This window comes from Amblyomma maculatum, chromosome 11 (assembly GCF_055883805.1).
Source record: "Amblyomma maculatum isolate TAMU_Amacu chromosome 11, ASM5588380v1, whole genome shotgun sequence".
Lineage (NCBI taxonomy): Eukaryota > Metazoa > Arthropoda > Arachnida > Ixodida > Ixodidae > Amblyomma > Amblyomma maculatum.
In genome coordinates, this window is record NC_139354.1 from 30,420,313 (window position 1) to 30,430,118 (window position 9,806).

General features: G+C 46.1%; 1 long non-coding RNA gene across 1 annotated transcript; it reads left to right on the forward strand.

The window, feature by feature from the left end:
- Positions 1-1,249: 1,249 nt before the first annotated feature.
- Positions 1,250-9,321, forward strand: LOC146173323 (uncharacterized). Its single transcript, XR_014701801.1, has 3 exons — positions 1,250-1,349; positions 2,088-2,195; positions 9,136-9,321. It is a non-coding gene; the product is annotated as an uncharacterized LOC146173323 (long non-coding RNA).
- Positions 9,322-9,806: the final 485 nt, after the last annotated feature.

The following is a 9,806-nucleotide window of genomic DNA, read 5'->3' on the forward strand; positions in this document are numbered from 1 at the left end:
AGCGGCCACGAATTACAGACGCTAGCGCCAAACTCCCCATTATAGGATTATAGCGGGCGGGGGCGCGTAAAAAATAAACTTGACGGGGGAGGCCGTATAGCGGACTGGTCCAAAAAAACGGTGCGCTGAAGGGGGTGTCGGTAGGTTGCTTCAAGCAGCGCGGAGCGCGCGCTCGCGTGCGCCCGCGCCCGGGAAAACGCTCTGCCCGTGGATTTTCTACCGCATCATCGTTCTGCCGCGGCGCGACCGGCTCGCGGCAGGAACAGTGTGATGGAAAGAAAAACCACAAGCATAGCGCTCTCGAGGGCACAGGCGCTCGCGAGCAAGCGTACCCGACCGCAGCAAGAAATAGCACATAGAACAGCAGATATTGTTTCTCTTTTTTATTAACTGCACGTGAAACAGAAAATGAAAAGATGCGACAAGGTATCCCTCACACACACGCACTTTACATAGCTAACAGTTTACAGTAGTGTTATGTGTTCTACGCTAACATTGTAATCTTGCATGCTTGCTTTATCCCCACAAAAGAACCGGGTTTGCCGGCCCTGCTTCTGTCAGCATGTGTACAGTTGATATGAAATTAAATAAATGATGCAACATATTCATTCTACGCATTCCATACCATCAAAGCAATGTAGAAACATGAGCAAATAGCTGCGTTCTAGTTACTATAGTGGTTGGTATTTGATGCAAGTAATCACATGTCACTGTGCTATACATAACCAAAATGCATGATGAAAAATTTACACTACCCTTCCTGGAAGAACCGTCTTCTTCGAAACGCACGTCTCTCCACAGTACATGAAGGTAACAAGTTCAACAACACGAAACACAGCAGATATCGCCGACTGTAATGGCCAGCACAATCAGCAGACGAGATGGGTCCACGCAACGGGAGGTGCACGCAGATAAGTCTCTCGTCTCACGAAGGGGCGAAGAGCCAGCAAGAATGAGATGCACAGAGTAAAAGAACCGCGACGAAAAATCGCGACTTTGGCCGATAAGCCAACACACAGAGAATTCACAGCGCCAGGCTACGCAGAGAACGGTTCCAATTCAAAACGAGCGGAGTCGTAACGGTTGCAGCGGTTCACGCGAGGACGAAGCCACGCAGCGCAGTCGGCGGCGCCGTCAGTGCGAGGGGAAAATTTAGGCGCGAGGGAGAAGTCCTCCTCCCAGCTTTTTCTTTCCTCCTTTCGCCCCCGCTTGGGAGAATTAGACGGGACGGAAGTGCCCCTGAGTTTCCGCGGCCTGCTTTTAGTAGCAAAATGGCTGGTCGTCGTCTTTCATGGTGGAAGGCGTGAGAGCTGTGTCGCCGTGTCAGCCGTGTGCTCTCGTGTTGTACGGTACGTAAGCAATTTTTTCTATTCTTAAGATACTTCAGTATGCATGTATTGAGTCATTGCCCACTGTCTAGAGTTCTACATTTAGTTTTCAACGTCCGTGCGCCCGAATGTTCTGTTGACCATTGAGCCTGCTTGGCCGGCAGTGGGCCCGAACGCCCCAAAGGTGTATTATCGAAGGTTTCAATCCAAAGCTCAACGCAGTTCGACACTAAGGAACATGCGGTTAAATACCGTTTATTAGGCCAACCGCACGAAAATCTCAGTCATGTAAAGCACGCCTGACTATCAGTCTTGCGTGCGCTTGAAAAGGGCGGGAAACTTGGGTAAACTTTCCGCACCTGTCTGGGTGAATAGTTAATGATTGTAACGTCTCTGAGCTGATAGAGGGACTTTAGGAGGTACTAGGACATGACAAAACAACGCGTAGAAGCAGGAAAGGCGAGGATCACACAGGCCTGTGTGGGAAGCTTTTGTTTCGATGCACCACAACGTACTAACCATTTGTGCGACATACTATCATTTTGTGTGGCCCTCGTTGCTATGACGCGGTGTAATGATTTCATACCTCATTTTATGACTGCGCACGGTCAAATGTATCCAGGGCCGCTTTCTGATTACGGTGAGGTAAGCGATTTCGCCTTGTGCTTAAAGTGCATCAACATGTACTTGTTTTAAATTCAATTTGTTTTGTGTGTGTGAAGATCGCTTATAAGCTGACGTCTAATATTTGGTACGCAGGGACCTTCCTGGTATGTGTTTTGGAGTCTAGCATGTACTTGCTGGTTGCTGAGGCTGAACAAATGGGACTATGAAAGGCGGAGACAGCATATGCTCAAACGCCACAAGGTGAGCCCTGTACTTAATTTCAAAACAATTGCTGTGCCACCGCGACTGGTCATTTGTTTTACATGGGGAACATGCTTGGGCACAGGTCCCCAGTTTGCATAGAGTGCATGAATGAATCAAACAAGCAAGCATTCCTGCAGCTGCAGTGTCCAGCTTGTAGTTTGCAGCCTTTCTTTCCGAGTTGCAATTAATGCATTGCAAACAGTGTGCAATGTAACAGTTGATTCAGACTAAGAAAATCAGACTAGCTCCAAAAACAAACAAATGTTTGCGCAAGATGGAAGATCAAACCACGCTATATTGTCTTCTCAATTCGCTGTGAAAAACTGGCAAAGCTGCCTTCTTTAATGAATGATATTCCTGCACAGGTTGGTTTCTTCTGCCGTCGCTCGTACCGAGTGGTGTTGGTGACCACCGCTGCGTCTGTAGCTCAGCAACACATTGCGGTGCGGAGATGAGGACTTCCCTTCTCGACTGCACACATTTATTTTGCACTTGTTTACAAACTATTTACAATAACGTCGTCAGATGTGATATCAAAACATAGAGGGCTAACTGCAACTGGGTGCACGATCGGAGGTCAGAGGCTAGCAGAATCAGACCTTGGCCTTCTGCTACACTTTAGGCCGGAGTCCCTTGAGACCTCCGTCAGCCTAGCCTCCCTCCTCGAACAAACCGTCTGCCCTCGTCTGAGCCCTACCGTCCTCCGAGCCCAACTGTCCCAACGCTCCTTCCTTAGCGCTCAAAATTCGAGTCTAGTCCGTTAACCAATCAACGACTAGTCACTCTGTGGCCAATAACATGCAGTCCTTCAAAATGGGCTGGCCAATCGCTGTGCCACATATACCCCTCTCCTATGCATGTGAAGTAATGCAAACACAAAGCATGCACTACGCGGCGAGTGGTTGCGCACACAAACACATACATCTGCGATTTCTCCCTCTCCAAAATCCTCCCACGCAAGAGGTGCCAAGCAGTCGCAAAGACAAACGGCGTCGACGGTTACACTTCCGAAAACACACACATGCAAACCTCAGGCCCAAACATTCCGATCCCTGCCCTTGGTTGGTTGCGCACGGGCGGCGGATTCAAAGGGACGTACAGGCGTCTTCCCATGAAGACATGTCAACAGCGCGTTCTCCCCAGGCCCGTGTTACACCGCATTTCGGGATTTATGGCCTCCGCGCCCTCTCCACTCGAACCGGGAGACACAGCAGTTAGCGCCGAACCCACAACCACTGCGCTTATGCTGTGCCTTCCACTTGCACTGCTCTGCCTCCGTCGCGGGACGGACAGAGCCGGCAGCGTCGCCCGCTGCCGTGTGTTCTGGGCTCACTTCCGAGAAGCGGTCGCCTGCGTGACCGTCATAAATCAGCCCGCGTCAAGCTGCCCCTTGACCTTGGCCGCCCCTTCGGAATCTCCTTCTGGGCGAAGCCCGCAAACTTAACTGACGCCGCAAGATTGCCAGTCAGTTCTCAACTTGCATCGGTGCGCATTTTGTTTTTCTCGCTGACGCCCCCGCTCCACGCCTTTCTTCGATCATGGTATATTCTAAGTTGTAATGTAATGTAATGTGGAAAAAAGTGCATTGTTCACCGCTGCAATACAGGCTACATATTCTGCAATGAAAAATGTCAGCTTTCTTCGGTGCGAAAAGATGTCGAACGACTTCAGCTATGGTGGCCGGCATGCCAAGAAAGGGCCGAGCTGTACTGCCACTGTTTGTGAGGGGCACTTTGAGCCCAGGTTTGTGTCCAAAACATGGACGACAGAGTTAAATGGGCATATGCTGCAAAGCGTTGCTAGCAAAGGAAGCGGTCCCCACTATATTCTCTGCCTGCCTTGCCTACCTTTTAGACATCGAAAAGTAGAAAGCGAACCACTGAAAGGCAGCCCCAGGAACCGAAAAAATAGAAGATCGTCAAACCTTATGTAGAAGTGTCAGGTGAAGGTAGCACGCGCTTCACACGACACTGCGTGGGCATGGACAGGCCCAAAAGCTGGGTGCGGCTCAACCCACGGGCCGTCTGGGCCGACACATGAAAACTTTTGCTGGACTCGGGGTGGGCTTAAACGTACGGGTCTGAGCTGGATTCGGGCTTGTACACAGAGGGCCGATGTCCTTTATAGTCACTTTGTCGGAGTAAAATACACATTCGCGGCGTCGCTGCAGCGAAATGGATGAAATGACCATGATACGCTCCGAGAAAGAAGTTTAGTCTTCTTAGCTTATTTATTTACTTATTACGGCACCGCGGTGGCTTAGTCATTAAAGCTCTCGAGTACTGAGCTGGGATACCCTAGTCTGATCCTAATTGGGAGACGGCATTTTGGTCGAAGCTGAAAGCATGGCAGGCATATACTTGATGATGGCAGCTTCATTGAAGAATCCCAGGTGGCCGAAGTGATCCGGACGCCTCTGCTACGGCGTCCTCACACTTTGAGCCGGTTTAGGACCATTGCTCCAGAGACACAGCCCTTTTGTTTTTTTTTTGGCGTCATGTACACTTTTTTTTTTTTCTCCACATGAGAAAATTCAAAACCTAATGTGGGTATGGTTTTCATTTTAATCTGTTGATTGGAACGTCTCATAACTGAAATAGCCGCAAAGGCTTGATAGACTTTAGAAATCTCCTTGACGATGAAATAAGATAAATCTTTAATGAGCAATTTTTAAATAGTCATTCAGTGTCGTAAACAATTAGGCGCGCGCCGGCCACATTGAACGATACAAACAAATATATAAAATTACTCCCCTCAGTGACTAAAGAGCAGCAGTCAGACACCGCTCTTGCGTGTCTTAAACCGTAAAATGCCATGTGCGGGTTACGCTGGTGTGGTGCAGCGGGGAGTTCGCCTAATAAATTAGAGTAGCGCCAGATGAGGCTGTTTCAGCTATCAGCGAGCACAGGCAGTCTGGTCTGCGATAAGGCGCTTTCACATATGGTCAGTTTTATATACCACTGGAGGCTAGGAACTGGAAACCTCATACAAACCACTGGGAAAGGCCAACATACGAACGCTTGGTGAGGTGCTATCTTTTTCAAGGTTGGTGTTCAACACTCATGACGCCTCAGCCACAGATACAGTCTTGCTGCCGCAGCGGCGCCATCTTTCTCGACAGAGGAAATTGAGGGCGGGGGGGGGGGAACCTTCTACATGCAGAATCAGTGAAGAGCATTGCAGCCAGAACACGTGCCGGCCCTGGCAGCGGTGCTGTTGTGAGCTATGATATAACAGCACCTCTCGCACACCACAGGGTGGGCACGCCGCCTGAGCTTCTTGTCTTTTGTCTACCGCCGTCGCCTCCAGTTCACAGATAAATTAAATCGAGAAGAACATTGGCTTTCTCTTTCTTTGACGGAGGTGGTACCTACGCTTGACGAACGGCAGTTTTGGCATGGCGTGCTACTTACGCACGCTATTGGCTACTTTGCGTTTCCTCGAGATTTTAATCAGTTATATTTTGCTGCACACGGTGTCTAAATATTAAAGCATCCTCGCAAGAAGTCCTATGACAATTTTTTTTTTTCATTCTAATTGAATGCGATTTCACGAATTGAAATCATGGCCAAACTGGTTGCTTTTAAAGGGGACATGGCTCTTCAAGCTACTTTTCCTACGTTTTTCAACAAATTTGATAAAACCTGGTATTCTGATTGGGCAGCTGGAAAAATGGTTACATGTTTGAAATCAGTGCAAGAAACTGAATCAGAATTCCAGGTTTTATCAAATTTGGTCAAAAATTGGAAAATAATTTTAAGAGCCATGTCCCCCCTTAAGCAGAAGCGAAATGCAATACAGCTGACATATTTCGTGGTGTGTTTGGAGACTGTAAACAGCCTAAACTAATACATTCTTTTTCAGCGAATTTCTAACAGTTTAGAGTTGTCGTGGGAAGACTAAAGAGTCACACTGGCTGTACTGCCCGAATCCGTGAGTCTCGCTGCCTGTCGGAGGTTGGGCACACTACAAGCAGTGGCGCGCCGCGCCGGCGCTGCTCGTTCATACACAACCCTTCAGACACCACACTCCACATCATGTTCTACTTGGCACTTGCTGTATTTTATTTTAAACCAGCCAAAAAACGAGACAGGGAATAGAAGCTAACGAGATGAGGCTGGCTTCTCTGTGTCTAGTCTTTTGGCTGGCTTAAAATGAATGATTACCAACTCGCCCAGTTGTTAACCCTGTTGCTGTATTTACAGGGCATTCCCACGTCTGTTGCTGCGGTTTAGTTGAGCACTGGTGAACGCTGTCTATGTTGGGATACATGCAACATAAATAGTTTGAAAGTAAAAGATTGCACAGCCATCATTGTAGCTAGTAGTTTGTAAAGCATGGGATGCATAATGTGCAGGTCGCGGTCCTCAACGGTGGCATGTTTCTTGTTTTTGTTTTTCTAGTTTGCAATGAGTTATTTTTCATTTGACAGTAGATACACTACTAATTACCGTTCATCACCAATGCAGATTTTTTTTTTCTTAGTTAATTATATGCTTCCTCAATTTCATTCTGTTGGTTTGCATACCTGTGTCGTAACAGAGCCTTTATATATTTTTCCTTTTCTGCTAAATAGAAGAGCATGAGCCTCTCATAGCCTGTGTTGCTTTGGGACGTTAAATCCCATGAGCCAGACCAGCATGAGCCTCGTTTCTGGCAGTCGTAGATCTATTTCATTGAACCTCTTTGTTAATAATAAGCTCGTCAAACATACGTCAGACAAAAACATACAGTATTATGGGTGTGACACCATGAAGGTGTCAATCATTAGAAATGTCACAAGTGTTCGGCAGGCATGCAGGGCCCATCATTAACGTGTTAAAATTAAGCTCGGGTGCCGCTCAAGCGAAAACGTGAGAAGCTACTGACAGAAGGCCATGGAGTAGGGCATCTGAAGGGGGAAAGGGCTACCCTTGAGTGCAGTCTATCCGCACTGAAGGGATTACTGACCAGTGCCTTGGAAATTTTATCAGAACAGGCATGGATAAAAAAAAATTATATGTACACGATAGGGAGTGGAAATGTGCTGCTTATTGATGTGAACTCCGAACTAGTCCAGTGGTGCTTGAGCACATCATAGTGGTATAGTCCACATTTCTCAGGCTGAAATAGTCATGTTTTTAGTCGAACTTATCGTTCGGGCATCAAGTATGGAAACAAGCATTGCATTTTCTGCTAGTTTGTTCCAAATTGTTTCTAAGGTCATTTGTGTTATTTTAAATATCTGTACATGTTTTGGCTGTTAGTCTTGCATTTTCAGCAATGCATTGATCCTTGAAATAAAAAGGAATCAAATAGGTTATTTTGGTATGTCAGGTATAAAATATTCAGCTAATAAAATCATTTGACTTTAGAAACGTGCTCCAAAACAATTTGAATGCTTCAAAACTTCAGTTTTATAGCTTCAAAGTGCTCAAGCCTGCTTCTACCTCTCCAAGTTGGTTTGTGGTTCAGGTCATTATTGACAGTTCTGCATGACTGAATTGATGTCTTGAGTTTGGAGTTTTGGGGAGGGTTGCATCCATTGGGAAGAGTGAAAAATGCTGGCTGAAGATAAGGAACGCAGCATTATGAAAATTCCGATTGCTATTGGGCAACCATCTCATGGATGATGGCACTTGAAAGCGTTTTGACTGGAGGTACTCGCACTGCTTGGGCTAGGCGAGGGCAGTACTTCATCTTACAGCAGCATATGCACCTAATCTTGGTCGCATTTTGCTTGTTAACGACATGCAAGACAGTACTCTGTACAGATCACCTGATTTTTATCTTCAACCGCTAAATAATTTATAATTGATTTTTTGTCTTATCTGTTTCAGGGTGTCTATACTCCATTAACACACTGAATGTTAGTAGTGCTGCTACTGCACTTAGTCAAGTGTTGGTCTCAGATTGCAATATTTTCAGCTGCTTTGAGAAGTAAGATGCTCATGGACAGCCTCCTTAACAACATGAGCTGGTGTATTTGTGATGAGGACTGTATATCAAAGACAGCCAGAGGTTTTATGATGCTGGCATTGTAGCAACTGTTGTGGTGCTGCAGTTCAGTGAGGGATTTGGCCATCTTGTGGTTGTTGCCTGTTTGCTGTGGCCACCCTCAAAGTAAATAGCTATGATCCTGTCACATAGCTTGAGAACTTCTTGTTACTTGTATGGAAACTACTGTTTGGCACAAAATGACTTGTGGCTGCTTCATGTGCGAGCGACTACATTTGGGTGGAACAGTTCCTCATTCTTTTTCACAGCCCATAGGAAGGATTTCGCAAGTTTAGAAAATGAAAAGTCCACAGCTGAATTAGTCGCGATTCTGGAATCATGCTGTGTAGTCGACAAACGCTACAATTCGAGAGCAACGCATGTCGTCTAATGAACAGTGCAAGTGAAACTTCTTGGATGCAGCAGCAAATGAAAATGTGCACACATGGTTTTCAAGATGTCTCAACGTTTATTTATATGCTTCACAACCTACCAAAGTCCGCACGCTTGCGTTATACCAAAGCACAATCACCGGTCTGTTCTGATGTCTGCGGCCAGTGTTGATAACTTCATATCAATTCTTTACCACCCGCGGTGTCCATTTCTGCTGTGCATGTGCACTGCAGTGATACATTGTCGCACGCATGCAGAGAGCACTAGTACTGGCCTTACTTAGGGTAACCTTTTTGCTGTTTTGGCTTTTCTCATTCTTGAGCTATGCTACATGGTGCACGCTTTTCTTTTGGTCTGGTTCCTTTGACGAGTCATGAATTCAGCATTTGTGCTTTTTCTTTTTGAGGGTGTAGTGACCATATGCAAATCCACTATTAGAATATATGAGCTGCTGCATAGTCTGCAGGCCTTTTATCTTTTTATTTAAATTTAGTACGTCTCTGAATTTCTCTGAGTGTTTTGTTATTGTTCTGAGCTTGCATACTTTTGTTTTTTCTCCCCATGACAGCCGATCCTGCACGTGACTGATGCTAGTCGAGAGATCACAACAGCTGCCCACCTTTCAAAGCATGGCATTCCCTGGTCCAAGTTGACTGCTCCCTGTGCTACTGGCTCAACAGTGTACTCACAAGTCTGCACTTCACTTACACACGTTGGCCATAGCTTCTGTGTCAAAATAAAGTATTCCTACCTATGTGCCTTTTCATTCATTAATAACGCACATGATTGGAGTAATAAACACTCCAGTGCCAAAACACCATGTTGACACACACATTTATGTTTAGACTGCCTACCTTCTGCATTACTTCCCTTTTGTAGCCTACCTAGAAAGGTAAGTATTTTACTGTATGTGTCATAGAGCCACATGTATTTCTGTTATTCCTTTTGAGACAGGAAATAATCTGCAAAACCAGTGAAGTAAGAAAAGTTCACAGATATGTTTCGTAGACAATATTTAGTGGTAAGCCCAATGAAGATGCTTGGAACTGCAGACGGGGCCTGGTGATGGAAAGGCAAAGTGGGCGGTGTTTGTTGAATTGCAGAAGAGTGGCTTAATTCAATATTTTGCTAATGAGCAGCAACTTAATTGCAATGTCCTTGTCTGTGGGATACTTACACCCATACTGTCACCTCATGTAATGCTCAAACATTTGGCAGTGCTAATCACTTTACTAAAAT